This window comes from Astatotilapia calliptera, chromosome 4 (assembly GCF_964374335.1).
Source record: "Astatotilapia calliptera chromosome 4, fAstCal68.1, whole genome shotgun sequence".
NCBI lineage: Eukaryota > Metazoa > Chordata > Actinopteri > Cichliformes > Cichlidae > Astatotilapia > Astatotilapia calliptera.
The window spans coordinates 31,308,707-31,318,090 of NC_137425.1; the positions used below are offsets into that span (position 1 = coordinate 31,308,707).

At 38.7% G+C, this 9,384-nt stretch overlaps 1 long non-coding RNA gene across 1 annotated transcript; it reads right to left on the reverse strand.

The window, feature by feature from the left end:
- Positions 1 to 1,460: 1,460 nt before the first annotated feature.
- LOC113021398 (uncharacterized) lies at positions 1,461 to 5,006 on the reverse strand. Its single transcript, XR_013908656.1, has 4 exons — positions 4,696 to 5,006; positions 4,223 to 4,301; positions 3,749 to 3,844; positions 1,461 to 2,333 (listed from the first exon to the last, which is right to left on the reverse strand). It is a non-coding gene; the product is annotated as an uncharacterized LOC113021398 (long non-coding RNA).
- Between the last annotated feature and the right edge of the window lie 4,378 nt (positions 5,007 to 9,384).

Genomic DNA, 9,384 nt, shown 5'->3' on the forward strand with positions numbered 1-9,384 from the left:
TTGTATTTTCATTGGCAAACTGTTGTCTTGCTCTAACGTTCTTTTTGGAGATCTTTCCGACAAATAATATATTCACACAGTCATTCTGAAATTAGATACATGCACTTCAATGACAGAATTACCTGTTGAAATTGATCAGATTTAGGTTTGTTAACTTCTTTTGACCCTTCGGGTGCTGGCAGCCTTTCGATTTAAAAAACACATTTTTTTGGTCCAATAAAATTTTGTATTTCACATCATTTGGAGCTTTGATTACATACTTCATCAGTTGTAAAACTTGGCAATACAGCTTCACACACTTCTATTCAAGAGGCTTTATTAGTAATTTTACAGGGATCTACTTATTTGATACACTGTAAACCCGAACAAGTTGACTGAACTTAAAACTTTTGTGGAAACTGATTACCTCAAAAGATTTAAGTACAAAAACTCATATCTTCTAAGTATGGGGTACTCAAAATTTGTATTTATTGTTAACCTAAAAATTTTAAATTATATTTTATATTTTATTAATTGAGCTTTACTCAAAGACTGTATACTTTAATTTCAATATTTTTGTGTTTCTTGTAGTTTATTATTTTGATGCAACACAATGCAATTATATTACAACCTAAACTCAAATTATCTGATTATTAATTAAAAGATATTTATGTTGTGAGTGTAGACTACTAAAAAAAAAAAAAGTACGGAAATTCAGTTACTTTACATTTTGTTTATTTAACATTTTTTTCATGAAAATTTAAAAACATCACAAATGTTTTTATAAAACAACTAACATGGACATCGGCACCATAAAGTGAGCATTATAAATTCTGTGTAGAACATTTATCTTTTTATAAACTCACAAAGGACGACATCAGTCCTAATTGCATCTTTCTCAAAATACACAAAAATGCAAAACAAAAAGTCAAATACTAATCACTTTTTTTTAAATAGAAATGAAAAACAATTTTTTAAAATGGGTACAAAGACGATCAGCTTCCAAATAACCAGATAAGGCAGTCAAGTATAGGAAAATTAGGTAAACTGATGGAGTTAAATCCACCCAAAGCCTGTAGTAAACTTAAAGTGCTTAAAGTGCTTCAAACAAAGTGCTCAGTAACAGAGTGCGTGTCCTGACAAACATTGCCTTATATTCCTTAAGAGCATGTAGGCAGGGGTTTCAGGGGTTTGCCGTCATCAAGCCCCATGAAGATATTTTGGACTAAGGCAAATGTGTGAACCAGCTTCCTGGGGTAGTCTAAATGCAGAGCATAGATCAAGCCAAACAATAAAGCAAATGCATTTGCAAATCTGGGAATATCACGCATCACCTAGTCGCCTTTCACCAAAACAGCCATGCTTGAGGAAGTAAAATGGACTGGACTGGGAAGCGCCGTCGGTAACCACTGTGAGAAGGGCAACTGGAGTGTCAATGAGGGTCGACTCATCCAATGCGTCCGCCTGGAATAGACACAGTGGGCCCGTTCTTCGTACCTCGCTAAGTAGGTTAGCCGGATTAGATTGTTGACGATTTCGCGTGATCCTGGATCAGTCGGTTCCCCGAAGCTCATCCGGGACTTGCTGTCATAGCAACAGAGCCGTAAGCGTAAACCTGCTCGGGAGCAGGTTCACTTTATGTAAACAGGATTAGATCGCGGCCACGCAGGTATGTCCGCTTCATTTATACGAAAGCAACAGCGATATTCCACCACTGTTTCACCATAAATAAATATTATCAATGTAACTAAAGACAATGCAGCACCTGATCCATTTATTGATTTCACACAGATACATACAGGTCATTTCCTAAAAAAGGGAAATGTACTATTAACATTCTATTACATGTATGTGATTATTACAGATGTAATTCATATTTCAGAGTAGTAATTGTAAATTACTTCGTGTAATCAAGATGAGAGACCACGGCTATAAAAGCGAAGGTGGATTTGGGAAGTCTGTCGCAGCCATGTCCTGTCCGTATACGCGAGCAGCCCATTGCGGAAGGTGCAAGATTGATAAGGAGAGTCCTCAGAATCCAGCGTATATTGTGGGATAGACAGGATCCTTTAGCTCAGCGCGACAGTGTGCTCATAGAGAGATATCGATTTTCCCGTGAGGGTATTATTTACTTAACCAACTTGTTGACGAGGGGGTGCAGGACCACCACCTGTCTTTTTTTCCTCTGCCCTTTTCTTGGTTGCTGTTATGAACAAACTAACAGAGTATTACAGGCCAGTATTACCTTGCCAAGAGACGCAAAGCAATCTAAGAGATAAATATTACCATTCTGTAGAATACTCCTGTATTCCACTTTTACTTGTTCCCATGTTCTTGTGGGTCCTGTTGTGGCTCTAATGTGAAAGGGGATATAATATAACATATTATAATATAATATAATGCCATATGATATTGGACAATATAGTGTCATATGATAGATCTACCCTACCGCCTACTGGTGTTGGCCAGAGGGGCCGATGGCGCGATATGGCAGCCTGGCTACAACCGTAGCTGCCTCCACCAGTGTGTGAATGTGGGAGTGAATGAATAGTGGTATCGTAAAGCGCTTTGGGTGCCTTGGAAAGCGCTATATAAATCCAATCCATTATTATTATTATTATTAAATTACCTACGAGTTTGATTTGTCAGCAACTTTCTGCCAGCCCTCTCTCCTTGCTTTTGCAGCCTTTGCAGTGTTCTCTTGCGTTTTAATTAAACTCTGAAACTCCTGAAATCCCTCACTCAAGAGTTCTTGCTCTGCTGCCGGAAAATACCGAGCACGCCCCTTCGACATTTTCGCCGACCAATCAGCGGGTTGCCGATCAATGTTTCTACTATCGATGCGTAGCCCCTTTTACGACGCCCAGTGATGTCACATTCCTGCGTCCAGCTGTACTAATCGTCAACAGCAAGTGTGTTCGGGGAACCGGATTAGCGAGCTCACGGTTAGCGCGATGATTTGATCTTGGATGTGTCATTTGATCTTGGATGTAGTAAGCGACGTACGAAGAACGGGCCCCAGTATCAATGGTAAATGGCCTGTATTTGTATAGCGCTTTACACATTCAGTCATCCAGACATTCACACCCATTCACACACTGGTGATGGCAGCTACATTGTAGCCACAGCCACCCTGGGGCGCACTGACAGAGGCGAGGCTGCCGGACACTGGCACCAGCGGGCCCTCTGACCACCACCAGTAGGCAACGGGTGAAGTGTCTTGCCCAAGGACACAACGACCGAGACTGTCGGAGCCAGGGCTCGAACCGGCAACCTTCTGATTACAAGGCGAACTCCCAACTCTTGAGCCACGATCGCCCCAATTAAATAAGTAAGGTTGGTTTGAGAGAATGTGACAAGCATGACCTGTAATCTAGCAAAACATTCAGCAGTGTAGTGGGTTACTTTGTAACGAGTTAGGGTACTCTACTTTTTTTGAAAAATGTACATTAACGTGTTAGCTTCTTGCATTACATAATTTGTATTTTTATTATTTTTCTAAAAAAAAAAGTAATTTTTTATTTCATGACTTTATCTCAAAAAGAAACTAAATCTTGACTTCAGCCTGGTTTTTGGGCCACCTGCAGCATAGCCATAGTGCTGTGATGCGCCTGTGCCCTGCTCCTGACCTGTGTGTGTGTGGGTTTTCTACAGAGAGGGTATTTTGTTTGTACAATTTGGTAGCTGCTAGGGTATTAAATTGTATTTAAAAAAATCCATAGCATTTTATCTTACTGGCAGAATTTAAGTAATGCAAAAATACACTTACATTACATGTCTAAAAGAATTCTGGGTCCTCCTCCCGCAGGTATACAGGAAGGGCACGAAGTACTGCAGTGCGTTTCACGTTGATATCAGGCGCCTCCTAAAAAGGGAAAAGAAAAGTTCATTTAACGCAAAGTTTTCAGGTGTCATTCTTTGGGGAGAATACATGTTTATGAAACTGCATGACATCAGACTCTACTAAATTTTGGAGACTTTTCTTTTAAGATACAACCTTTCTGTCTCTTGTGACAGAGAGTATGTTTCTTAATCATTTGACAAAAACCCTACACAGTATTTTAAAATAGTGTTCTCCAGATCAGAGCTGTGATCTATATAGAACATGGGGTTCAAAGCAAGGAAAAAATGTGTGTTTATCAGTGAAACTTTTAATTTGTGTTAATTTTATCATTATCAATATATGAAATCTTCACCTTAAGGGACTTAATGAATGGTTTCTTCAATAGATCTTTCAACTCACCTGTGTTTACTGTCTCCACCTGAAATTAATTGCAGTCTGAATTTTTTTTTCTTCTGTCTTTTTGTCTTTGGCCTTCAGCCTTGGAAGAAAAAATAAAAATATTGAAAACCTTATCAGCACACTAAATATACAACACCTTGCTATATTTCAATTGTTTTAGATAGAAGTTGCCACTGCTAGCTAAGTCACTTTTGAATGATGCTAATGAGAAGAAAAAAAAACAAAAACCTGCCGAACAATGAGGCTGCTGTTGTAAAAACGCCAACTTTCTTGCGTTGTGTTTTAATCGGTTAAAACTGTAAAACTGACGACATAATCTATGTTTGAAAAAGAGCGCGAACAACTATTCACCACCTGGGTCTGTGCTTTTTAACACAACAGCGCATTCGAAAACAAGTTATTGGCTGCAACATATTAATATACTTGCTTTTTTACGGAAAAAATAAACATAACGAAGGTTCCGTTTTACTTACAAGTTTCTCCAAATGTGTTCTCCAGTCGCTCGAGAAGGGCAGCCATATTGAACAGAATTTTCTGTCAACGTCGTTCAGGTTAGAGAGAAGACGTCATGACGTCATGACGTCCACATGCGGAGCTCGGAAAAAAACATTTACTCAAAAATCATAATTAAGAAAGCAGTATTTACTCTTAACTTCTAAGCCATGTACAATTATAACTGTTTGAATCGTTAACCGAACAGAAAAGTTTTAAGTTGTTTCAACTTTGTGAGGAATTTTAATTGTTATATCCACAAACTTTATAAGTCAGGTAGACTGTTGGGGTTTACAGTGTACCATGACTGTAAGATGCCTTGCTAATCATGTGGGATAACCATATAATGGAAGTTAATGGAAGTATATAAAATCGATTCATAAGGAAACAACAAGCTGAACAAAGAGCATGTGAGTCTGTCTGTGTCAGTGTATCTCTGTCTGATCGTATCAATAGCAGTCTTCTAAAGGTTAGAATCGCTACAAACGAGGAAGATGAGTGGCAGGAAACATTTAAACAGCGCTGATAAAACACAGTGCTGTCCAAGTTGATGCACATAACTCAGCCCCCCAACACACACACACACACACACACACACACACACACACACACACACACACACACACACACACACACACACACACACACACATAGATTGAAAATGAAATTTCGAAATACTTTTAAAAATTTTTTACAGCCTTTTCTGCTGTTTCGAGCCAATAGGTGCTACAAATACAGATGTTTTAGGATTGTTGTGAAGCACACACACACAGATAGACACATACAGACACACACAAAGAGACCCACACAGATACAGAATTGCATTTAAAGCGAGTCTGATTGATATTCAGGAGCCTTTCAGTGTTTCTTTAAGCCTGTATCTCTGCTCTGTCGAGACGATGACAGGCAGACTTTACTGATAAGCAGCTGTATCAGCACCAGGAACAACACATCAGTCTAACGCAACTGCTGTGGTGAGCTTGTGTGTGTGTGTTTCTCGATTAGGGACAGATTTACTGATTTAAGTGGGGCAAACAAGTATGAGGCTGTATTCCCAAAAACACACTGATAGAAGTGATGGGAAGTTCTGAGTGTAATGTGCTAATAGAGCAGTACAGTAAACACAGAAGCAGTTAGTTGAGTTTAGATAATGGCCAACATGCTACCAAGATCAGTGCAGATTAGCAGGTGAAAAATGAACCCACTTGATGACTTTTTCAGCAACATTACATGTGAGGCTGCAGGTATTCATGACAGTCAATAAATAACAAATAATTGTTAGATTCAGGCATTAATCTGATTGCTTCACATGCGCCCTGTAAACTTTTACATTTTGACAGATATTTCAATGTGTTATATGTAACAGATCTGAAAATAGCAAGCTCTGCATGTGCTTCTGATAATAGGTGCAATTTGCAGTATGTATGATTTATTTAAATACTCTTCAGTGAAACCTTTGCATGTTGTGTTCTCCTAAAATATACAATGAGCCTAGCTGCAAAGACAACAATCTTTCATCTGTAAAATTGATGTTGCACCTCTTCGGGGCGACCGTGGCTCAGGGGGTTGGGAAGCCGGTTCGATCCCCAGCTCTTTCTGTCTCGGTCGTTGTGTCCTTGGGCAAGACACTTTACCCTGCCGCCTACTGGTGTTGGCCAGAGGGGCCGGTGGCGCGATATGGCAGCCTCACTTCTGTCAGTCTGCCCCAGGGCATCTGTGGCTACAACTGGAGCTGCCTCCACCAGTGTGTGAATGAATAGTGGAATTGTAAAGTGCTTTGAGGGCCCCAAAAAGCACTATATAAATGCAATCCATTATTATTTATTAAATGATGACAGTAGGTTTATGAATTTTCAGCTCAGTTCAGTTTTATTTATATTCCAAATCACAACAACAGCCGCCTCAAAGCACTTTCGATTGTACAGCAAAGATCCTACAAAAGCACTAAAAGTCAAAAACAGGTTTGGGGCCAGCACATGTGGGCCTTAGCTGCTTGTGTAATTTTAAGTGACTGTGATTGTCTGATGTGTATCTGTGCCTCACACTGCTTCATTCTCCTCAAATGGCCTGTTTCACGGCCATTAGAGTGTATTCAAATTATAAATCTTAATGCTGTGTTGGAAACATTTCTACCTCTTTATTTAATATAACTAAAGATAATATGACCGTGGAGAGTAATGAGCTCAAGTTTCATAGCAATCTTATTATGGCCGTTGTGTTTTTCTTCTCACCATGCAGTAAATGTATTTCATTCCACTGCTAACTTCATCATCTGTTGCTGTTCATTAAAAACATGATATGATCACTATCTCATACCAGCTTTTAATATCAGCGTCTGAACAATAAGCAACACATTGTCATGATTAAATGAACTATAAAGTATATATAATAAAACCAAAAGAAAGCATTAACTGCTTTTTAATACAATGCACATTCATTCCACTCAGTCAAGGTTTTCATTAGATGTTAAACTTAAAGAGGTTATTTGTGATTTATTCAAATAGTTGTTTCAAACTTGTGCTTGTTGAAATCTCTAGATAGGGGCCTGCATACATGTATTTTTCTTTTTTTGGCCAGTAGTTACATTTCGAAGGCCTAAGAATTCACATCTTTAAATAAATTCCAATTTCCTAGGATTTATTTAAATCCAGTCTAATAAATGATTTTAGACAAGCTACATAGTGCTTTTTTGAGAATGAATGCAGATATCTGATTAATATTCATGCTGGTTGTAATAAAAGATTATTTCACCTTTATTAATGCAGCAGACAGTGTTTGGCACACTAACAGAGTTTTGTTTGCTTTCCAGTTGTTAAAACACCCACCAATTTTCCTCCCCAGTGCGTGGTAGGACCACAATGTGGCAATTCCATTTTATTTCTCTGGTCTAAGTCCAACATGTTGCCATGGATATGTGTCCCAGCCACTGGGGACGCATGTCGAAGCTCACTTTCATGGTTGATTCCAGCAGGTGGCTATGACTTGTGCTAATCGAGACTGCTTCATCCGAGATATACCTCACACTGGGTGAATTAGCAAAAAAGGAAATGCAAAGGTATTTTGAGATCAATCTAATAAATAATTATTATTTTTGCTTCTTTTGTAGTTGCATGAGATTTATTAACTTTGTGTTCTTTTTGAGCATTTAGTCCCTTCAGCCTCAGTATTACAGGCCTAGCTGGTCACCCTCTGCTCACTAGGAACAAATATTCCTAGCCCCTAATTCATTGCAAAGAAAGTGCTGCAATAAAACCTCCAGAAATAATTATTTATTTGATTTGATTTGCAAATGTTTTTGTCATGGGTATTGGGTTTCACCCCTGTATAATGCAGGGTACTCTCGTATGTTTTATGATGTGCCAGAAACGGCTTGATGGACGATCTCATGTAACTCCTCCCACTTAGTGCTGGATTGAAAAGTCCCAAGGGTCCTTACAGGTTGTGAGGGGGGATGTTGTCAGACATATCTGTACATACAAAAATAGAAAGGGGAAAATAGGTTAAGAAAGGCACATGGATTAAAAAAACACTGAAAAGAAAAAGAAACCAAACAAGAAATGAGAGAAGGTTAAAGAAGTGGTCAAAAAGCCTCAGGGCTTTTGGTATCCTTTCCTTCAATCAATAAAGCTCATTTGAGCCATTGATCCCCCTATTTCCTGCACACACACCTGCTACCCTCTATGAGAGAAGAGGCAGAAAAATGGCAATAACAACATTTTACAGACAATGACAGCAGTGCAGTTCAATATTTTTGATGGTGGTGGAGTAAAACAGAGTTAGTAGAAGAAAGAAAAAGGGATATTTCTGTGCTGGGACAGAGATAGTGAGATGAAATTGGGCATTGGTCCTATCCTTAAATAAGTATGCTGATCCCTTTTACTGTCACAACTGGAACCAAGAAGAATTGGTAATGGAATAGACTTGTTGTTGCATGTTCTGTCTAGGAGACCCTTTGTGAATCTTAACTCATTAAATAAAAAAAATACTACATGGTTCCCTGATGAGAAGAATAGTACTTTTAAAGTGTTTACATTCAATCATTTTCATACGTGGCACTAAAGTCAAAGATTAAACCCCACCAGAGCCACAGATGTACAGTTATAACTGTGACCCAATGATCAGGTATAGGAGAAGATGCTTGCCTTCAACTTCAACTTAGCTAAGCACAATTAGAGTGCCAGCAACACCAGCAGTTAGTGTGGGTCTTTCTCAATGACCAGGTTCACTTCATATTGTATAATAAATAACTTCAGCCTCCCTTCATCCGTCTGCTGAAATTAAATTCATCATTTCACTTAGTTGCCATTATGAACCAATTGTGTGTTACTAACAATAATGACTATTATTCATCTTTATTTAGCAGAAAACACAAGCATTTCACATCCTCATCCTAGTGCATGAAAAACTCCCATTCCCCCTTATGAGGTGTCCCTTGGAGGCAGGCATAGCAATATTGCACTCTTGGATATAACACCCCACTTAAGCTGCCAGGTCTGCTGTAGGAGGCTTGAGGCAAGGCAGTGATGTAAGTCACTGTAATTATAATATCAGCCAAGAGACCTTTGTATTTTGCACGCTGATAAGCTTTTTTTTAAACTCACTAATTTGTTTCCCTTTTTTATGATTTGTATATTTCAGTTTTACTCGTTGATGTAATCACAAAACTCACT